Source organism: Globicephala melas, chromosome 3 (genome assembly GCF_963455315.2).
Source record: "Globicephala melas chromosome 3, mGloMel1.2, whole genome shotgun sequence".
NCBI classification, from domain to species: Eukaryota; Metazoa; Chordata; class Mammalia; order Artiodactyla; family Delphinidae; genus Globicephala; species Globicephala melas.
The window spans coordinates 141,216,624-141,235,997 of record NC_083316.1 but is presented as its reverse complement, the minus strand read 5'-3'; the positions used below and the strand labels follow the sequence as shown (position 1 = coordinate 141,235,997).

General features: G+C 37.6%; 1 protein-coding gene across 1 annotated transcript in view; it reads right to left on the bottom strand.

The window, feature by feature from the left end:
* Positions 1–19,374, bottom strand: part of TENM2 (teneurin transmembrane protein 2) — a 3,004,989-nt gene that overhangs the window by 2,060,727 nt on the left and 924,888 nt on the right. The window contains exon 7 of the mRNA XM_060296575.1: positions 1,876–1,945. The gene's annotated coding sequence lies outside the window, so the exon portion shown is untranslated. The remainder of the gene's footprint in view (positions 1–1,875; positions 1,946–19,374) is intronic.

Here is a 19,374-nt window from a genome sequence, read left to right as displayed (position 1 = left end):
TCATTTGACTTAGAGGAGAACTTTCTGGGCATTGAATCTAGTACCTGAATATAATTGGCACTGCCAAAACTGTAAGGATGAAAGTCAGTGTCTGTTAAAGCCTTTTCACAAACTGACTCTATAAAAGTTGCCATTTTCCAGTAAAGTTCACTATTAGCACCACTGACAGCAGTCAACACATTTTAACCTGTGTTTTTTGGTGGGGAAGTGATTAAAAAAAACAGTAAATAAATGCTAAACTCTTGCCAGGGCACAGGTTGCCTTATCTCTAGGAAATTCATACAAGGCAAGCATAGTTCAGACAGTTGCCAAGTATTTTAACTGCTTCTGCCTGACATTAGCTCCTACAGCACATCTCAGATGGGACTGTTTCTCTGGATTCAATATCTTACTAAATAGAATGTTGATTGAATGGTCAAAGCTCTAGATGGACTCTAAGAAACAGCAATATTACAGAAGACAGACGTATAAATACCATAAATATAAAAGCAGATTCCAGGAAAATTGACTTATAAATTGACTTATAAACACCACACAGGTCTCAATGTAAGGCTTCCCCAAAGTCTCACATATAAATATAGACAATTTAAAAATAAACTCATAATGATATATTTTAGAAATTTTTATACAGTCTTAAGTGGTAAGTAATGGTATTTGATCTTTGAAGACAGAATGGTACAGTGCAAAGTTTTCCCTATTTCTGAATCGCAAGAATTTCTCAGGGGATGTGTCAAAATGCAGATTCTCGGGCCAAATTCCATTGCTATTGACACAGGTCTTTGAAGGGAGAATTCTTGGTATCTTTATTTTTAAGAATTCTCTCAGTTGATTCTTATGATTAGGTAATAAGTGCCAGAATGGTAAAATGGGAAAATGAAACTGGAAATATCAAGCACTCAGCTCTCGGTTGGATTGTTTTTCTGCTATCAGATACCTTCTTGTGGGTCTTACATCAGCTGCTTTAGCATTCCGAACCTTTTTTTTTCCTCAAATAGCAAAAGAAGGGTCTAGACTGGATATTCTCTAAAGTACTTTTTTACTCCAGCATTCATTCTATGATTCCAATTAAGAAGATGAGCTGGTTCATGTTGTTTTCTGATTTATCTCTACATATCTGAAAGATTAAGCAAGCTTGCTAAGAACAAAGCACATTTGCTTTGTTGTCTCTTGATACGTGTAACTCAAGACATTTCCCTACTGCAGGCCAATGCCTTAACACTAATGCAGGAAAAGGCTTCCTTGAGAAATCTTGATTTTGGGGGTGTTTGGAAGTGGATAAGCAGTAAGTAAAAGTGTGTGATACAAAGACTCAATTAGGTCTTCGAAGGCTCTTTAAATATCTATTCACGATATGGCCACCAGTCCCGAGAGTCAAATAAATTATTATTAAGATTCTTTCATAAGATAATGGAGACTAATTTGAAGAAGTAAATAGTAATCGCAATATTAAGCAGTTCAAACTACCTTTATGATTATTTTTGGAACTCCCCAAGCTGACAGATTTACTTGATGCTAAGTCCTTTTCCCTCTTCCTTTAAAAAAGCATTTTACATAATCCGGCATTACCTATTTTATATATGTGGCATTTTGCTTAGCATTAAAGTAGTTTATTTGGAGAAGATCTTTTACATACTATTCTGGGGAACAGCCTGCTACCCTCTTCAAGTAGCAGCAAAAGATGCAGGGATGCTTGTTTAAATGTGACTTCTCTTAACAGCTTGTTGAGATAGGGAGCAGAACAAGATGTAAACATTATTAAAATAGTCTATAATGCCAAATGCAAGGAAGCAAATGCCAAATATTCTCCAAAAGTAGCACGGAACTGACAAAGAAGTCATACTCCAGTATTTACACTTTTGCTTTACGACGACTTACCAGGGTTCACGCACCAGCCACGTGTTCTAATCGGTATGCTCCAACTGCACCCCTTCTCTGCCCAGCGGCTCTGCAGAGAAAACAACAGGTGTTTCTAGTCAAATAATCTAGTGGAACACAATCAGTAAAGACCCAGATGGGTCTAGTAACCCACAGATTTGCTTTAAGATTTTCTTTTAATAGTCTCCTTTGGTTTTCTGGTCTTTGGGAAACACACACACACACACACACACACACACACACACACACACAGATGCACACAAGGTTGTTTGTTGGAGGGAGGGAGGAAGGCTCAAGAGGGAGGGGATGGGGGATATATGTATGCAGATGGCTGATTCACTTTGTTGTACAACAGAAACTAACACAGTATTGTGAAGAAATTATACTCCAATAATGATCTATTAAAAGTTTTTTTAAAAAGTGAATTTTTTGGAATTCAAAAAAAAAACAAAACAAAACGTATCCGCCCACCGTTGTTTTCCCAACCTGACAACAAAGGCTTTAGAACGGAGCAGACACATTTTATTTACGGCTCTCACAAAACGAATACAAACATAGGGATTTCTGATAATGGGGAGTACTTTAAATGTAACCACCACTGCCCTTTGTAAAACACTAGCTGCTCTATGCTTGTACATGAACAGAGTTCAAATGCAGAGCTGACAATAGCTAAGTTCTTGGGATCCTCTTTTGAATACTGTGTACAAGAGTGTGGCGAGGAGCACTGAAGCTGTTTCTGCTAAGCATGAATTTTAATCTGTACCCTCTGGCCTCTTGGAAGTCTGAAGGTTTTGTAAGGATGAGGCAGGATTTACCCGTGCCCTGAAAAAATATGATGTTATAGGTTGTTTTCCCTTGCAACAAGATATGTACGCGGTCCCTCCAAGGAAACTAACCCTGCGTGACAGCTGGTGAGTCTTGCATTACTTGAATTGGTTTTCTGGTGGTTAATCCAATTCCAGGCATTAATTGACAGTGGCTAGACATGACAGAGCTATTCTGGTTTTTGCTTTTTTACTATAGAATCTGGAAAATTAAAAAAAAAAAAAAAATTCCTCAGGTTGCAAGATAGCTCACTGTGAAATCTTCATCGAGATATAGGAAATTTTGTTCTCTATGATTTTTTTGGTATCACTGCCTCATTGTTAAGACTGAACTCTTGGCTGTTCTAATTTGCAACGTACTTATCCATCACACCCCACTGCCAATTGTGGAAATACTGTTATTGAGGGACCATACCTTAAATAGATTTTAAGCTCCTACAACTTAGATCTAGTAGATTTTTAGACACATAGCTGACATATGTTGAATGAAGAAATAAATATTGGTAATGAGAATGATATTAATGATTAATGTTTATCAATGCTTATTATGTGCCAGGCACTATGTTACATATCTTATTTGCATTATTTCATCTAATCCTCAAAAAAAACCCTTTAAGTTAAATATTTTTCACAAAATATAACAGGATAATTTGCTCAAGATCATAATAAATCAGTGGACAGGAAACTAGTCACGTCTTGCTACTTATTCATTACTTTAGAATGCCTCATAAAGGACTTCTACCTAATAAGACTCAAGTAAATATACAGATGGAAAGATAATAGTCATATTTTTAACATATTATTTTATAGTATAATGTTCACCAAATGAGCAAGGTACACGATAATAGATGTAATATAATTTTCAAACACATAAATATATACACATATGTATGTATATATATACTTATATTTCTTTACTCTTACACATATTCTTATATGCAAAATGTGAACACAACTTCCTTTTTTATTTTTAAACATCTTTATTAGAGTATAATTACTTTACAAGGGTGTGTCAGTTTCTGCTTTATAACAAAGTGAATGAGTTATACATATGTCCCCATATCTGTTCCCTCTTGCATCTCCCTCCCTACCACCCTCCCTATCCCAACCCTCTAGGTGGTCACAAAGCACTGAGCTGATCTCTCTGTGCTATGCGGCTGCTTCCCACTAGCTATCTATTTTACTTTTGGTAGTGTATGTATATCCATGCCACTCTCTCACTTTGTCCCAGCTTACCCTTCCCCCTCCCCGTATACTCAAGTCCATACTCTAGTAGGGCTGCACCTTTATTCCTGTCTTGTTCCTAGGTTCTTCAGACCATTTTCTTTTCTTTTTAATATTCCATATATATGTGTTAGCATACGATACTTGTTTTTCTCTTTCTGACTTACTTCACTCTGTATGACAGTCTCTAGGACCATCCACCTCACTACAAATAACTCAGTTTCATTCCTTTTTATGGCTGAGTAATATTCCATTGTATATATGTGCCACATCTTTTTTATCCATTCCTCTGTTGATGGACAGTTAGGTTGCTTCCATGTCCTGGCTATGGTAAACAGAGCTGCAATGAACATTTTGGTACATGACTCTTTTTGAATTATGATTTTCTCAGGGTATATGCCCAGTAGTGGGATTGCTGGGTCATATGGTAGTTCTATTTGTAGTTTTTTAAGGAACCTCCATACTGTTCTCCATAGTGGCTGTATCAATTTACATTCCCACCAACAGTGCAAAAGGGTTTCCTTTTCCCCACACCTTCTCCAGCATATATTGTTTGTACATTTTTTGATGATGGCCATTCTGACCGGTGTGAGATGATATCTCATTGTAGTTTTGATTTGCATTTCTCTAATGATTAATGAATGATGTTGAGCAGTCTTTCATGTGTTTGTTGGCAATCTGTATATCTTCTTTGGAGAAATGTCTATTTAGGTCTTCTGCTCATTTTTGGATTGGGTTGTTTGTTTTTTTGCTATTGAGCTGCATGGGTTGCTTTTATGTTTTGGAGATTATTCCTTCGTCAGTTGCTTCATTTGAAAATATTTTCTCCCATTCTGAGGGCTGTCTTTTCGTCTTGTTTATGGTTTCCTTTGCTGTGCAAAAGCTTTTAAGTTTCATTAGGTCCCATTTGTTTATTTTTGTTTTTATTTCCATTTCTCTAGGAGGTGGGTCAAAAAGGGTCTTGTTATGATTTATGTCATAGAGTGATCCGCCTATGTTTTCCTCTAAGAGTTTGATGGTGTCTGGCCTTACATTTAGGTCTTTAACCCATTTTGAGTTTATTTTTGTGTATAGTGTTAGGGAGTCTTCTAATTTCATTCTTTTACATGTAGCTGTCCAGTTTTCCCAGTACCACTTACTGAAGAGGTTTTCTTTTCTCCACTGTATATTCTTGCTTCCTTTATCAAAGTTAAGGTGACCATATGTGTGTGGGTTTATCTCTGGGCTTTCTATCCTGTTCCATTGATCTATATTTCTGTTTTTGTGCCAGTACCATACTGTCTTGATTACAGTAGCTTTGCAGTATAGTCTGAAGTCAGGGAGCCTGATTTCTCCAGCTCTGTTTTTCTTTCTCAAGATTGCTTTGGCTATTTGGGGTCTTTTGTGTTTCCATACAAGTTGTGAAAATTTTTGTTCTAGATCTGTGAAAAATGCCAGTGGTAGTTTGATAGGGATTGCACTGAATATGTAGATTGCTTTGGGAAATAGAGTCATTTTCACAATGTTGATTCTTCCAATCCAAGAACATGGTATATCTCTCCATCTGTTGGTATCATCTTTAATTTCTTTCCTCAGTGTCTTATAATTTTCTGCATACAGGTCTTTTGTCTCCTTAGGTAGGTTTATTCCTAGATATTTTATTCTTTTTGTTGCAATGGTAAATAGGAGTGTTTTCTTAATTTCACTTTCAGATTTTTCATCATTAGTGTATAGGAATGCAAGAGATTTCTGTGCATTAATTTTGTATCCTGCTACTTTACCAAATTCACTGATTATCTCTAGTAGTTTTTTGGTAGCATCTTTAGGATTCTCTATGTATAGTATCATGTCATCTTCAAACAGTGACAGCTGTACTTCTTGTTTTCCTATTTGGATTCCTTTTATTTCTTTTTCTTCTCTGATTCCTGTGGCTAAAAATTCCAAAATTACGTTGAATAATAGTGGTGAGAGTGGGCAACCTTGTCTTCTTCCTGATCTTAGTGGAAATGGTTTCAGTTTTTCACCATTGAGGATGATGTCGGCTGTGGGTTTGTCATATATGGTTTTTATTATGTTGAGGAAAGTTCCCTCTATGCCTACTTTCTGCAGGGTTTTTATCATAAATGGGTGTTGAATTTTGTCGAAAGCTTTCTCTGTATCTATTGAGATGATCATATGTTTTTTTTTTTCTCCTTCAATTTGTTAATATGGTGTATCACATTGATTGATTTGTGTATATTGAAGAATCCTTGCATTCCTGGGATAAACACCACTTGATCATAATGTATGATCCTTTTAATGTGCTTTTGGATTCTGTTTGCTAGTAGTTTGTTGAGGATTTTTGCATCTATGTTCATCAGTGATATTGGCCTATAGTTTTCTTTCTTTGTGACATCTTTGTCTGGTTTTGGTATCAGAGTGATGGTGGCCTCGTAGAATGAGTTTGGGAGTGTTCCTCCCTCTGCTATATTTTGGAAGAGTTTGAGAAGGATAGGTGTTAGCTCTTCTCTACATGTTTGATAGAATTCACCTGTGAGGCCATCTGGTCCTGGGCTTTTGTTTGTTGGAAGACTTTTAATCACAGTTTCAATTTTAGTGTTTGTGATTGGTCTGTGCACATTTTCTATTTCTTCCTGGTTCAGTCTCAGAAGGTTGTGCATTTCTAAAAATTTGTCCATTTCTTCCAGGTTGTCCATTTTATTGGCATATAGTTGCTTATAGTAATCTCTCAAGATCCTTTGTATTTCTGCAGTGTCAGTAGTTACTTCTCCTTTTTCATTTCTATTGAGTCTTCTCCCTTTTTTTTTTTTTTGATAAGTCTGGCTAATGGTTTATCCATTTTATTTATCTTCTCAAAGAACCAGCTTTTAGTTTTACTGATCTTTGCTATCATTTCCTTCATTTCTTTTTCATTTATTTCTGATCTGATCTTTATGATTTCTTTCCTTCTGCTAACTTCGGGGTTTCTTTTCTTCTTCTTTCTCTAATTCTTTAGGTGTAAGGTTAGGTTGTTTATTTGAGATATTTTTTTTTTCTTAAGGTAGGCTTGTATAGCTATAAACTTCCCTCATAGAACTTTTGCTGCATGCACAGGCATAGGCTTTTGCTGCATGCCATAGGTTTTGGGTGGTTGTGTTTTCATTGCCATTTGTTTCTAGGTATTTTTTGATTTCCTCTTTGATTTCTTCATTGATCTCTTGGTTACTAAGTAGTGTGTTGTTTAACCTCCATGTGTTTGTATTTCTTACAGATTTTTTCCTGTAATTGATATCTAGTCTCATAGTGTTGTGGTCGGAAAAGATACTTGATACGATTTCAATTTTCTTAAATACCAAGGCTTGATTTGTGACCCAAGATACGATCTATCCTGGGGAATGACACATTAGCAATTGAGAAGAATGTGTATTCTGTTGTTTTTGGATGGAATGTCCTATAAATATCAATTAAGACCATCTTGTTTAATGTATCATTTAAAGCTTGTGTTTCCTTATTTATTTTCATTTTGGATGATCTGTCCATTGGTGAAGGTGGGATGTTAAAGTCCCCTACTATGACTGTGTTACTGTTGATTTCCTCTTTTATAGCTGTTAGCAGTTGCCTTATGTATTGAAGTGCATGCACCTATGCTGGGTGCATAAATATTTACAATTGTTATATCTTCTTCTTGGATTGATCCCTTGATCATTATGAAGTGTCCTTCCTTGTCTCTTGTAATATTCTTTATTTTAAAGTCTATTTTATCTGATATGAATATTGCTACTTTAGCTTTCTTTTGATTTCCATTTGCATGCAATATCTTTTTCCATCCCTCACTTTCAGTCTGTATGTGTCCCTAGGTCTGAAGTGGGTCTCTTGTAGACAGCATATATATGGGTCTTGTTTTTGCATCCATTCAGCCAGTCTATGTCTTTTGGCTGTATCATTTAATCCATTTACATTTAAGGTAATTATCAATATGTATGTTCCTATTACCATTTTCTTAATTGTTTTGGTTTTAGTATTGTAGGTGTTTTCCTTCTCTTGTGTATCCTGCCTAGAGAAGTTCCTTTAGCATTTGTTGTAAAACTGGTTTGGTGGTGCTGAATTCTCTCAGCTTTTGCTTGTCTGTAAAGGTTTTAATTTCTCCATCAAATCTGAATGAGATCCTTGCTGGGTAGAGTAATCTTGGTTGCAGGTTTTTCTCCTTCATCACTTTAAATATGTCCTGCCAGTCCCTTCTGGCCTGCAGAGTTTCTGCTGAAAGATCAGCTGTTAACCTTATGGGGATTCCCTTGTGTGTTATTTGTTGTTTTTCCCTTGCTGCTTTTAATATGTTTTCTTTGTATTTAATTTTTGACAATTTGATTAATATGAGTCTTGGCATATTTCTCCTTGGATTTTTCCTGTATGGGACTCTATGTGCTTCCTGGACTTGATTAACTATTTCCTTTCCCATATTAGGGAAGTTTTCAACTATAAATTCTTCGAATATTTTCTCAGTCCCTTTATTTTTCTCTTCTTCTTCTGAAACCCCTATAATTCGAATGTTAGTGCATTTAATATTGTCCCAGAGGTCTCTGAGACTGTCCTCAGTTCTTTTCATTCTTTTTTCTTTATTCTGCTCTGCAGTAGTTATTTCCACTATTTTATCTTCCAGGTCACTTATCTGTTCTTCTGCCTCAGTTATTCTGCTATTCATTCCTTCTAGAAAATTTTTAATTTTATTTATTGTGTTGTTCATCTCTGTTTGTTTGCTCTTTAGTTCTTCTAGTTCCTTGTTAACCATTTCTTGTATTTTCTCCATTCTATTTCCAAGATTTTGGATCATCTTTACTATTCTTACTCTGAATTCTTTTTCAGGCAGACTATTTCCTCTTCATTTGTTAGGTCTGGTGGGTTTTTGCCTTGTTCCTTCATCTGCTGTGTGTTTCTCTGCCTTCTCATTTTGCTTTACTGTGTTTGGGGTCTCCTTTTTGCAGGCTGCAGGTTCATAGTTTCGATTGCTTTTGTTGTCTGTCCCCAGTTGCCAAGGCTGGTTCAGTGGGCTGTGTAGGCTTCCTGGTGGAGGGGACTAGTGCCTGTGTTCAGGTGGATGAGGCTGGATCTTGTCTTTCTGGTGGGCAGGTCCACGTCTGGTGGTATGTTTTGGGGTGTCTGTGGCCTTATTATGATTTTAGGCAGCCTGTGTGCTAATGGGTGGAGTTGTGTTCCTGTCTTGCTAGTTGTCTGGCATAGGGTGTCCAGCACTGTAGCTTGCTGGTCGTTGAGTGGAGCTGGGTCTTGGCATTGAGATGGAGGTCTCTGGCAGATTTTCGCCATTTGATATTATGTGGAGCTGGGAGGTCTTTTGTGGACCAGTGTCCTGAACTTGCCTCTCCCACCTCAGAGGCACAGCCCTGACGCCAGGGTGGAGAACCAAGAGCCTGTCCTCCACAAGGCTCAGAATAAAAAGGAGAAAAAAAAGAAAGAATATAAAATAAATTAAAGAAAAATAAAGTTATTAAAATAAAAAATAATTATTAAGAAAAAAAAATTTAAGTAATAAAAAAAAAAAACGGACAGACAGAACCCTAGGACAAATGGTAAAAGCAAAGCTATACAGACAAAATCACACACAGAAGCATACACATACACACTCACAAAAAGAGGAAAAGGGGAAAATATATATATATATATATATATATATATATATATATATATATATATATATATAGTTGCCCCCAAAGTCCACCTCCTCAATTTGCGATGATTCGTTGTCTATTCAGGTATTCCACAGATGTTGGGTACATCAAGTTGATTGCAGAGATTTAATCTGCTGCTCCTGAGGCTGCTGGGAGAGATTTCCCTTTGTCTTCTTTGTTCACACAGCTCCCGGGGTTTCAGCTTTGGATTTGGACCCACCTCTGCATGTAGGTCACCTGAGGGCGTCTGTTCTTTCCTCAGACAGGACGGGGTTAAAGGAGCCGCTGCTTCGGGGCCTCTGGCTCACTGAGGCCGTGGGGGAGGGAGGGGTACGGATGCGGGCGAGCCTGCGGCGGCAGAGGCCGGTGTGACGTTGCACCAGCCTGAGGCGCGCCGTGCGTTCTTCCGGGGAAGTTGTCCCTGGATCCCGGGACCCTGGCAGTGGCAGGCTGCACAGGCTCCCCGGAAGGGGGGTGTGGATAGTGACCTGTGCTCGCACACAAGCTTCTTGGTGGCGGCAGCAGCAGCCTCAGCGTCTCATGCCCGTCTCTGGGGTCCGCGCTGTTAGCCGCGGTTCGTGCCCGTCTCTGGAGCTCCTTTAAGTAGCGGTCTTAATCCCCTCTCCTCACACACCAGGAAACAAAGAGGCAAGAGAAAGTCTCTTGTCTCTTCGGCAGCTCCAGACTTTTTCCCAGACTCCCTCCCGGCTAGCCGTGGTGCACTAACCCCTTCAGGCTGTGTTCACGCCGCCAACCCTAGTCCTCGCCCTGGGATGTGACCTAAGCCCGAGCCTCAGCTCCCAGCCCCCGCCCGCCCCGGCGGGTGATCAGACAAGTCTCTCGGGCTGGTGACGGCCGGTCGGCACCAATCCTCTGTGCAGGAATCTCCCCGCTTTGCCCTCCGCACCCCTGTTACTGTGCTCTCCTCCGCGGCCCCAAAGCTCCCCACTCCGCCACCCGCAGTCTCCGCCCGCAAAGGGGCTTCCTAGCGTGTGGAAACCATTCCTCCTTCACAGCTCCCTCCCACTGGTGCAGGTCCCGTCCCTATTCTTTTGTCTCTGTTTATTCTTTTTTTCTTTTGCCCTACCCAGGTACGTGGGGAGTTTCTTGCCTTTTGGGAGGTCTGAGGTCTTCTGCCAGCATTCAGTAGGTGTTCTGTAGGAGTTGTTCCATGTAGATGTATTTCTGATGTATTTGTGGGGAGGAAAGTAATCTCCGCGTCTTACTCTTCCGCCATCTTGAAGCTCCTCCCACAACTTTCTTCTTACTGTTGAAACTGCAAGTGATTGTTTTCATTCTTTTTGCTTATCCTATTTTACTTTTCAAATTTATACATGTATTAATCATACAATAAATATTTAAAAAGATATTTAGCAATTTAGAACTCTGAGAATGTGATTAATGCAGTGTTACCCGGGCAGGTCTTCACGACCTTCACGAAGAATCTATCAGATTTAGCCAAATGGAGAAGGTGGAGAAAAGCAGCTAGAGAGAGGAGAAAACCTTTCTGGCAAACCCAGAGGCAAGAAAAAACATAGCATATTCCCAGGACAAACACAGTCCAATTTTCCACACCAGATACAGGACAGTATATAAAAGAGAATGGGCCATATAGGGAGAGGTGTCTTCAGGATGAGTATATTCAGCCTTCCCCACACCATCCCAAAGAAGAAGTCTGGATATATGTGAAGCTACACAAAAACTAAAATTGAATTCATTTCAAAATAGCATGTCAGTCATTTCAGTCAAGGTCCACTGTTTACACTCTGCCCTTCATTTAATTCTTACATGGCACAAAAGTCCTAATAATTTGGATTGAAGCCAAGTCACATAAGGGCTTTGAAGACATTCAGACTTGACAATAAAATTCTGCCTCTTGCAAAACTGGCCTAACAGTAGGAACTTCCTAGGATTGGGATGAGAAATACATAGATTACTGTATGACAAAGACTTAGCACAATGCCAGGTACATGAAAAAACATTCTATAACTGTAGCCATTAACACTTGTACTCATCTATCTGTAGATAGCCCAAGTGGATAGTCACAGACAGAAGTGCTTGGTGGAGTGTTGAAAGCCATCCTGTAGGAGAATATTTTCTCCATCACATCCATATAGTCTACATACAGTCTACAATTTCTACTATTAGTCATCTTATTGGCATAAGAGGCAAAAGTTCCTGCTTAGATGCAATAGGATTATTTAAGGAAATAGAAGAAAGGAAAGAAACAAAATATTTACCAACAAACTGATATTTCCCCAGGCACTTTACACACTTTTCTTTATTTAGGCCTCACAAAAAACCTGTTTTTATGGTTTCTGTTTTTAATCTCATTTCAAAGTTAAGGAAACAGAAGCTACAAAAGAGTAACAATTTACTAATGATTATTTAGATAGAACATGGAAAAAATGGAATTCTAAACATGTGACTCTGAAATTCATGGTCTTTCCATGAGAATTCATGCTTTATTAGAAAGAAGTAAGACACATGGTATAGTAGCAAGGGCCCAAGAAACATGAGTTCTGAGCTTACTAACCACCTCTTTACCTTTGCCAGATCATTTAATTTTCTGTACGTAGGTGTATAGAATGTTCAAAAAAGGGATTCAGTTCTGTGAGTGTTTCAGAACCCTTTCTCTTCTAAAATCTATCAATTCTAATTATTTAAAGCCTTTGATGATGGACACTTTTTAATAAGAACTAAGGCTTACACAGGCCTTACCTATGTCAGGAGCTGTTCTAAGTACTTTACAAATATTAACTCATTGAATTAACTGAACTCATTGAACAATACTTACGATGCAGTTATTATTATTAAATATTAAATGCTATTATCAACATTATACATATGAGGAAATTGAGGAACACAGATGTTAAGTAACATGTCCAAGGCCACATAAACAGCAAAACAGGGCCCTTAACCGAAGAACTCTGGATCTGTTTTGTGGTTTTAATGGCTCTTCAACCATCAGACCTTTGAATCAGGTTCTTCTGAGGAAAACAAAAAAAGTACATTTTGATTCAGAATGGTAAAGATCTGGTGCTTGAAAGTGAGCTAACTTGTGTAGCCAGAAAAGAATTATGAAGCTACTGATAAGTAGAAAAGGTAAAGGGGAAAGGAAAAGAGCTGAAATGCAAGCAGTTGCTGTGGGTTTCCAAATTCACACAGACAGTTACAGTTTAATTATGTAGTTTAAGCTAGGCTGGAATCCAGTGTGCATCTTCAGGTCACAGATTTTTCATGGGAAACTATCCTTCCAGTGCTCAAGGGTAATGGTTTTCAAAGTGTGGCCCTGAATGGGCAGCATCAGCATTGCCTAGACACTTATGAATGTGATCCTGACCTGGTGAATCAGACACTCTGGGGAGTCCAGTCCAGCATATGTGTGTTAGTAAGCCCTCCAGCAGAGTCTAATGTTTGCTCATACTTGAGAACTCTTGCTTTAACACATGCGATTTGGACCACCTAATCTGGATCTGACTTTTGAAACAGACTTTTTAATCAGAAGTGGTCAATCCTAACATCACATTGCCTACTCCTGAGAAAAGTCGTTCATTTACCCATGTGGAGCCCATGAAACACAATTTCGAGAATCTTATTGGAAATTTTGAGGGGACAACATGTAAGATTGGAACTGCTTGCCACTAGCATAGGAGAGCCTACCTGAGAATGGAGTCAACACAGAGAAATGCAAAGGAGACCAAGATGGGTGGAGCTATGCCATCTTCTACCAGTATCTCTCTGCATCTGAGTTCTCTGCAACACAAATGATACATGGTTTCATGTTTATTTATTCATGTTGTTTCCTCTGCTTGCAATGCTCTTCCCACTTCTTTACTGTCCTCAGGCAGAATGAACCACTTCCTGTTCTCATTCATGCACCAATCTTTTCTTATGCTGACCTAGCCTTGATTACCCTCTATTACTGTTCTTTGTGTATCTCCTCTCCCCTCTCAAAAGAGGATCTCCCTGAAGGTAGGCTGCTTCTTTTTATATTTGTACCCCTAGCACTCAGCATTATAATAGATGTTTAAAATGTTTGCTGAATAAATAACTTTCCTACATTCCTCATGGGATTATTGCAATGATCAAATGAGAATAAGACTTAGAATAGGCTTAGTAAGATATAAAGCTCTATACAAACATGAGTCATATTTATAATTATTAGTCGTTTATCTTGTGGGCTCATCTTTACCACAAACGTGTCATCACATGGGATGACTGGGAAATAAGACTGATAAACCCTGTAAATCTGTGATAAATTGATTATAAAAATGGCTGTAACTCTTGGCTGCTCCATACATGAAATTAGCACATAAATACATAGAAAAATGACCACTGTGATAGGACTATAAAAGAGAAATCAAGGTTCCCTGAGCATGTATTAATTAGAGATTTGACTTTGAGTGATTAAGTGAAAGAGTAGCATAAAGCAGCAATTGAAATGAGACTGGGGCGAAGGGAAGAGCATGTATAAAGGCCCTGTGGCAGTAAGGCATTTGGCATGAGGGGGCATGGAGAAGTAGAAAAAGACTATACCAGACACTAGGCTATGTTAGGGAATTTGTTTTTTGTTTTTTTTTTTTCACCAAGAGTAATGAGAAATCATGGAAAGGTGTTAAGTAGAGGAATGACATGATCAGATTGGTATTTTAAAATACTACCCTGGATCTTGTGCCTTTAACGTGCTTATCTCAGACCCCCACATGATATATGTTATTGTTTTTACTACTTCTGAATTATAAGGTTAAAAACACAATTGTTTTTAAGCTTTTAAAAACTATAATTATTTTATATTTTCTAACTTTCACTTGAACTATGAAATTTGTTAAATACTAACCCCCTTTTCATCTGGGAGAGAGTCTAATCACCTATGCACTGTGAAAAGTAAAGTTTGAATTCAACAGATTCCAGTAACCCTCATTTAAGGACATGCCTCATTCAAAATTAAACTGCACTCAGACAAAAATTAATACACATGTATCTGATTCTTACACACATTATTAGAACATATTTACTAATTTCAAATGTTTATATTTAAAACATATTCTGGACTGCTTAAGCAAATTGGCACACAAAATTATTTTTTAAAGTTATAAACGACAAATTTAACACGTAAAACACTGCAGAAGGATTTGTTCTTATTCAATACTGAAATTAGAAATGATAAAACATGGGCACTTCCAGCCACTACTCTTACTTGAGGTCGAATTAAGGCAATATCACAGTAAATAGAAATATAGAAATCCCTAAGGAAATTCAGATTGGAAACAGAATGCTATAGTACAATCAATAACATGTATTGACTCTATGAGCCCTTAGTTTAGTCTAGATAAGAAAGTTTGTTACATTAATTTTCTCCAGATTCTGCATATTGTATTAACTTTACATTCTTTTAAAAACTGGTTTTGTTTAATTTGGATGTTCTACGAATATTGCTTGCAGCTGTTTGACACTGCCCCACCTAAATCACAGATTTGACACTCCCACATCATCTTGGTGTTTCTTCACTGCTACTTCAGGAACACATGATTGCTATTGTCAGCTACAATTACCACCCACTGCAGAGGTTTGCTGAAACTGAGCAGCTAGAGAAGGTATATATGTTTTAGCAGCTTTGAGACAGAGTAAACTATACATGTAATTCACCATATGATGTTTACTTTGTATTCCAGTATAACAGAGGACAGAAAAGGCAAAGGATAGAGAAAACCCTGTAATAAGGAGACAGCTTCGCAGACATAAACTCATCTTTGGCACCTTATGTCAGCTATGGCCCCTGTTCCCACTTTGGCCGGCATGTTCTAAGTGAGGAGTTCCCAGACGCAGTACTGTTGCCAGTTCTTTGTTGTGCATGGCTGTCCTGCGCATTGTAGGATATTAGCAGCATCTGTGGTCTCTATCCATTACACCCTCCCTCCAAGGTTGTCAAGCAATATGGTCTCCAGATCGCCAAATGTCCTCTGGGAAGCAAAATAGCTCCTGATTGAGAACCACTGTTTTGGGTCATACACGTTTAGAGCTATGATACCTTGCTTGCTTCTTTCTTCCTGAAATTGATATCTCCTGGAAATTATCAAGTTGTGCTATTGTTCATTAGCAAATAGGCTCCCAAGGAACTCTGATCTACCCACCCTGATACCCTCCTGACCCTTACTCTGCCCTACCCACAAATTGGCTTATTTAATAAGAATTCTAGTAACAACAGACTTAAGGAAATGAATAATAGCTACTATTATAAAATATTTATAATGTGCCAGGCCTTGTTTCTAAGCAAATTATATATTATTATCTTAAGTTATAGCTTAAGTTATCTTAAGTTATAGCTGAGTGAACTGGCATTTAGAAAGGTTAAGCAATGCTCTTAGGAAAAAATCCAAAATTCTGACATTCTTTTCAAGGCTCTTTAGGATTTGGCCATAATTGCCCCTTCCGGTCCACCCACCCACTATGTAGAGCAACCAGGCTTTACCTCAATTTCTCAAGCAAAGAGGTCAGTCTGTAGGAATCCACAGATGCTGTCCCTACTCTGGCAAATTTGCTTCTCTGATTTCCCCCCTCCCAAATAGCCTGTTCATTCTTTGGCTTCAACCTGGACATCTTCTCTTAGACATGTTTCATCCAACCCCATATGATTAGGTCTTCCTTTTGGAGGTTCACTGTACTTGCTATTTAACCGTCCTTGTCTGTTTCTTACACTTGTCTGCGATGTCTCTTAAGTAATGCACTTTGCTTAGTCCACTGCTATTTCCCCAGTGTCTAGAACAGTGCTGGGCTCACAGTAACCACTGTGTAAATGTTACTGACTGACAGAATGAATGATTATCCCCCAAAGCATTAAGCTCAGAAGTTGTAGAACAGGGATTTTAACTCAGGTCTTCTGAAGCCACTTTGCAAATTCTTGGGCTTATTAGAGCACACCCATCGGAAAAGTTTTTCTATCTTGCTGGCTTCATTTTAGCCCTTCCTAACTACCAACCATGACCTTGTATAAAGCAAACCTGAGATATGTAGGTATCATGTGACCTGATCTCAGAAATAGTAATGACTCAGACTATTATTTGTCATTCTATAGAACACACACCTAAAAAGAGGAAGTGGACTATTCAATTAAAAAATATCAAAATTGGATGACTTTAATAAAAATCACAACCAACAATAAGCCATTAGAAAAAAAAAAACATGTACTAGATATTATCAATTCACATGATAATGAGTTTAATACTGTGGTGGAGTTTCAAATGCCAAGTATCACCCTCTGTGACTGTTAACAAATGGAGTTCCATCATGTGTGAAAATTTCATGATGACACAATCTGTGCTTCCCAATATACTTCAATAGATAGCAAGTGGTTATGGTTAAGACTTTTCTAGCCAGTCTTCAGATTTCATTAAACTTCACTATGATTGGATGACCTCCTCAAATCCAATAACAGGCAGTGGCACGATTCACTGCAAATGAACGAATGGATATGTTAATAATATCTAAAGTACCTTGTAAAATATGTTTAATTATGCATAGGTTAACAGCTGTTTGTTTAGTGCACTGTATATAGGATGAGATACTCAAGTCAGAAGGAATATATAACCTATTAGAAAAGGATATTAAAGACAGCTACTGTGTAAACATCCACTTTGGAGCTGGATGCCAAATGTGAACACTCCAAATACATGAGTAACTGCATTTTCTTATCTTTCCTACTGTTTGTGGCTTTGTAATTAGTCCACTGGGCAATGACAATATTGCAAAGAGGCTATTAGTCTAAATTCATGATTTAATTCTACATTGAAAAAAAAAGAACCTCTTAGCTGGTAGCTAAAGCTTAAATTCTGAACCCAACTTAAAAACAAATGAAGAAATAAATTTAAAATAAAATGAAACAAAGATAAACTCACCCCCATGTCCATGAACAACAACAAAATCTCCGGAAGGCCAGTTCCCTTAATGCTTCACCTTGGGGAATCTAAAGTAGTAAATAATATGGTGGCTATGAAAGTAACTATAATTCTTTCACACTAGCAGCAATGACTTGAATCTCTATAATTGGATTATATATTATCCTATATAAAGCTTTTTGGACTGTTCTCTCAAATTACTCATATTGCCTGCCACTGCTTGGATCTCCTTTGGAAGCAAAGTTGGTATATCATATTTTTTTTTCTGCTTAAGCATATATTTATATGCATAATAAATGATAAAAATTCCTAGATGAAAAATATTTTAAAAATTTATTTCCCTTAGCCCACTCTCTTCTGCCTATGGATAGAAGGGAAATTTCCACATCTTCTGTCAGCTTATCTTTTGATTTTTTTTCACTTTTTTCTCAGTCCAACAGGAAATTGACTAGATATAAAAAATAAATGTGTTGAAATGTTTGCAAGGAGAACCTGGTGGCTTATAGAAGATTATTAAATGATGACTGGGAAAAGGGAAATCAGAAAGAGATCTTAATTGTATCAAAGACTTCCTATGTGGCAGTAACAGTGGTATTCTTTTTAAAAAATGGTATATCATGTAATCATTACTAAAGCTCCATAAAATAGGAATTATTGTTATCTTAATTTTATTTTCCTGGAAATTCAGTGTCATGTAACATATCCATGAATATCAGCTAGATATGGGAGAAATTAAAACTTAAATTCATATCTATTTTATTTTAAAGTCTGCCCTTTTGTGTATTTTAGATCATATAACATTTATTAAATATTAGATGCTATGTTAAATTTTCATAGCCCTGCACAGCTCACAGTTTAAAGGAGGATAAAAATTAATAGGCACATAACTGCAATAGACAAAAATAGGAAGGGTACACAGTAATACAGATGTACTAAGGGAAATGTCTTATTTTACCCTAATGTTCAATATGTTACCCTAAAATAGAATTTATTACTACTTTTTTTAATATAAATTTAGTTATTTTATTTATTTATTTTTGGCTGTGTTGAGTTTTTGTTGCTGCATGCAGGCTTCCTCTAGTTGTGGCGAGCAGGGTCTACTCTTCGTTGCGGTGTGTGGGCTTCTCATTGCTGTGGCTTCTCTTGATGCAGAGCACAGGCTCTAGGCACGCAGGCTTCAGTAGTTTTGGTATGCGGGCTCAGTAGTTGTGGCTCACGGGCTCTAGAGCGCAGGCTCAGTAGTTGTGGTGCATGGGCTTAGTTGCTCCACGGCATGTGGGATCTTCCCAGACCAGGGCTCAAACCCGTGTCCTCTGCATTGGCAGGCAGATTCTTAGCCACTGCACCACCAGGGAAGCCCAATTACTATTTTCAAATACAGAGAAATAATACAAAATTTAAATGGCCCATGATGGCATCACTCAGATATTGCTGACATTACAAATGATCAGAATTATCAAGAGGTATGGAATATAATGTGAAAAGCCCAATATTCTCATCCCCAAACACTTTTAATAAAGCTATTTTGCAGAGAGCTTCCTCTATGTGTGCACACATACACACACTTGTGCGTGGCCTGATGGACCACTTTACAGACATTTCTGCATCTTACATTTTTTAAAATAATATACTTTGTGGCAATTTCTATGCTAACGCATTAAGGGCTATGACATTTCTTTTAATGTAGAGTAATCTTCTATTGTACAGAGAGGTACCAGAACTGATCTAATTAATCTCTGCTGATGAACATTTAAGTCATTTCCAGGATGTGCTATTAAAAATCCTGCATTAAGCATCCTGTGCATATGTTTAAATATGAACTTTTTAATGTACATTGATGAATTCCTAACATTAAAATTACTAGATCAAATATTAACTTATAAATGACAAATTTTATGTGTTGTTAAGTATAATCTC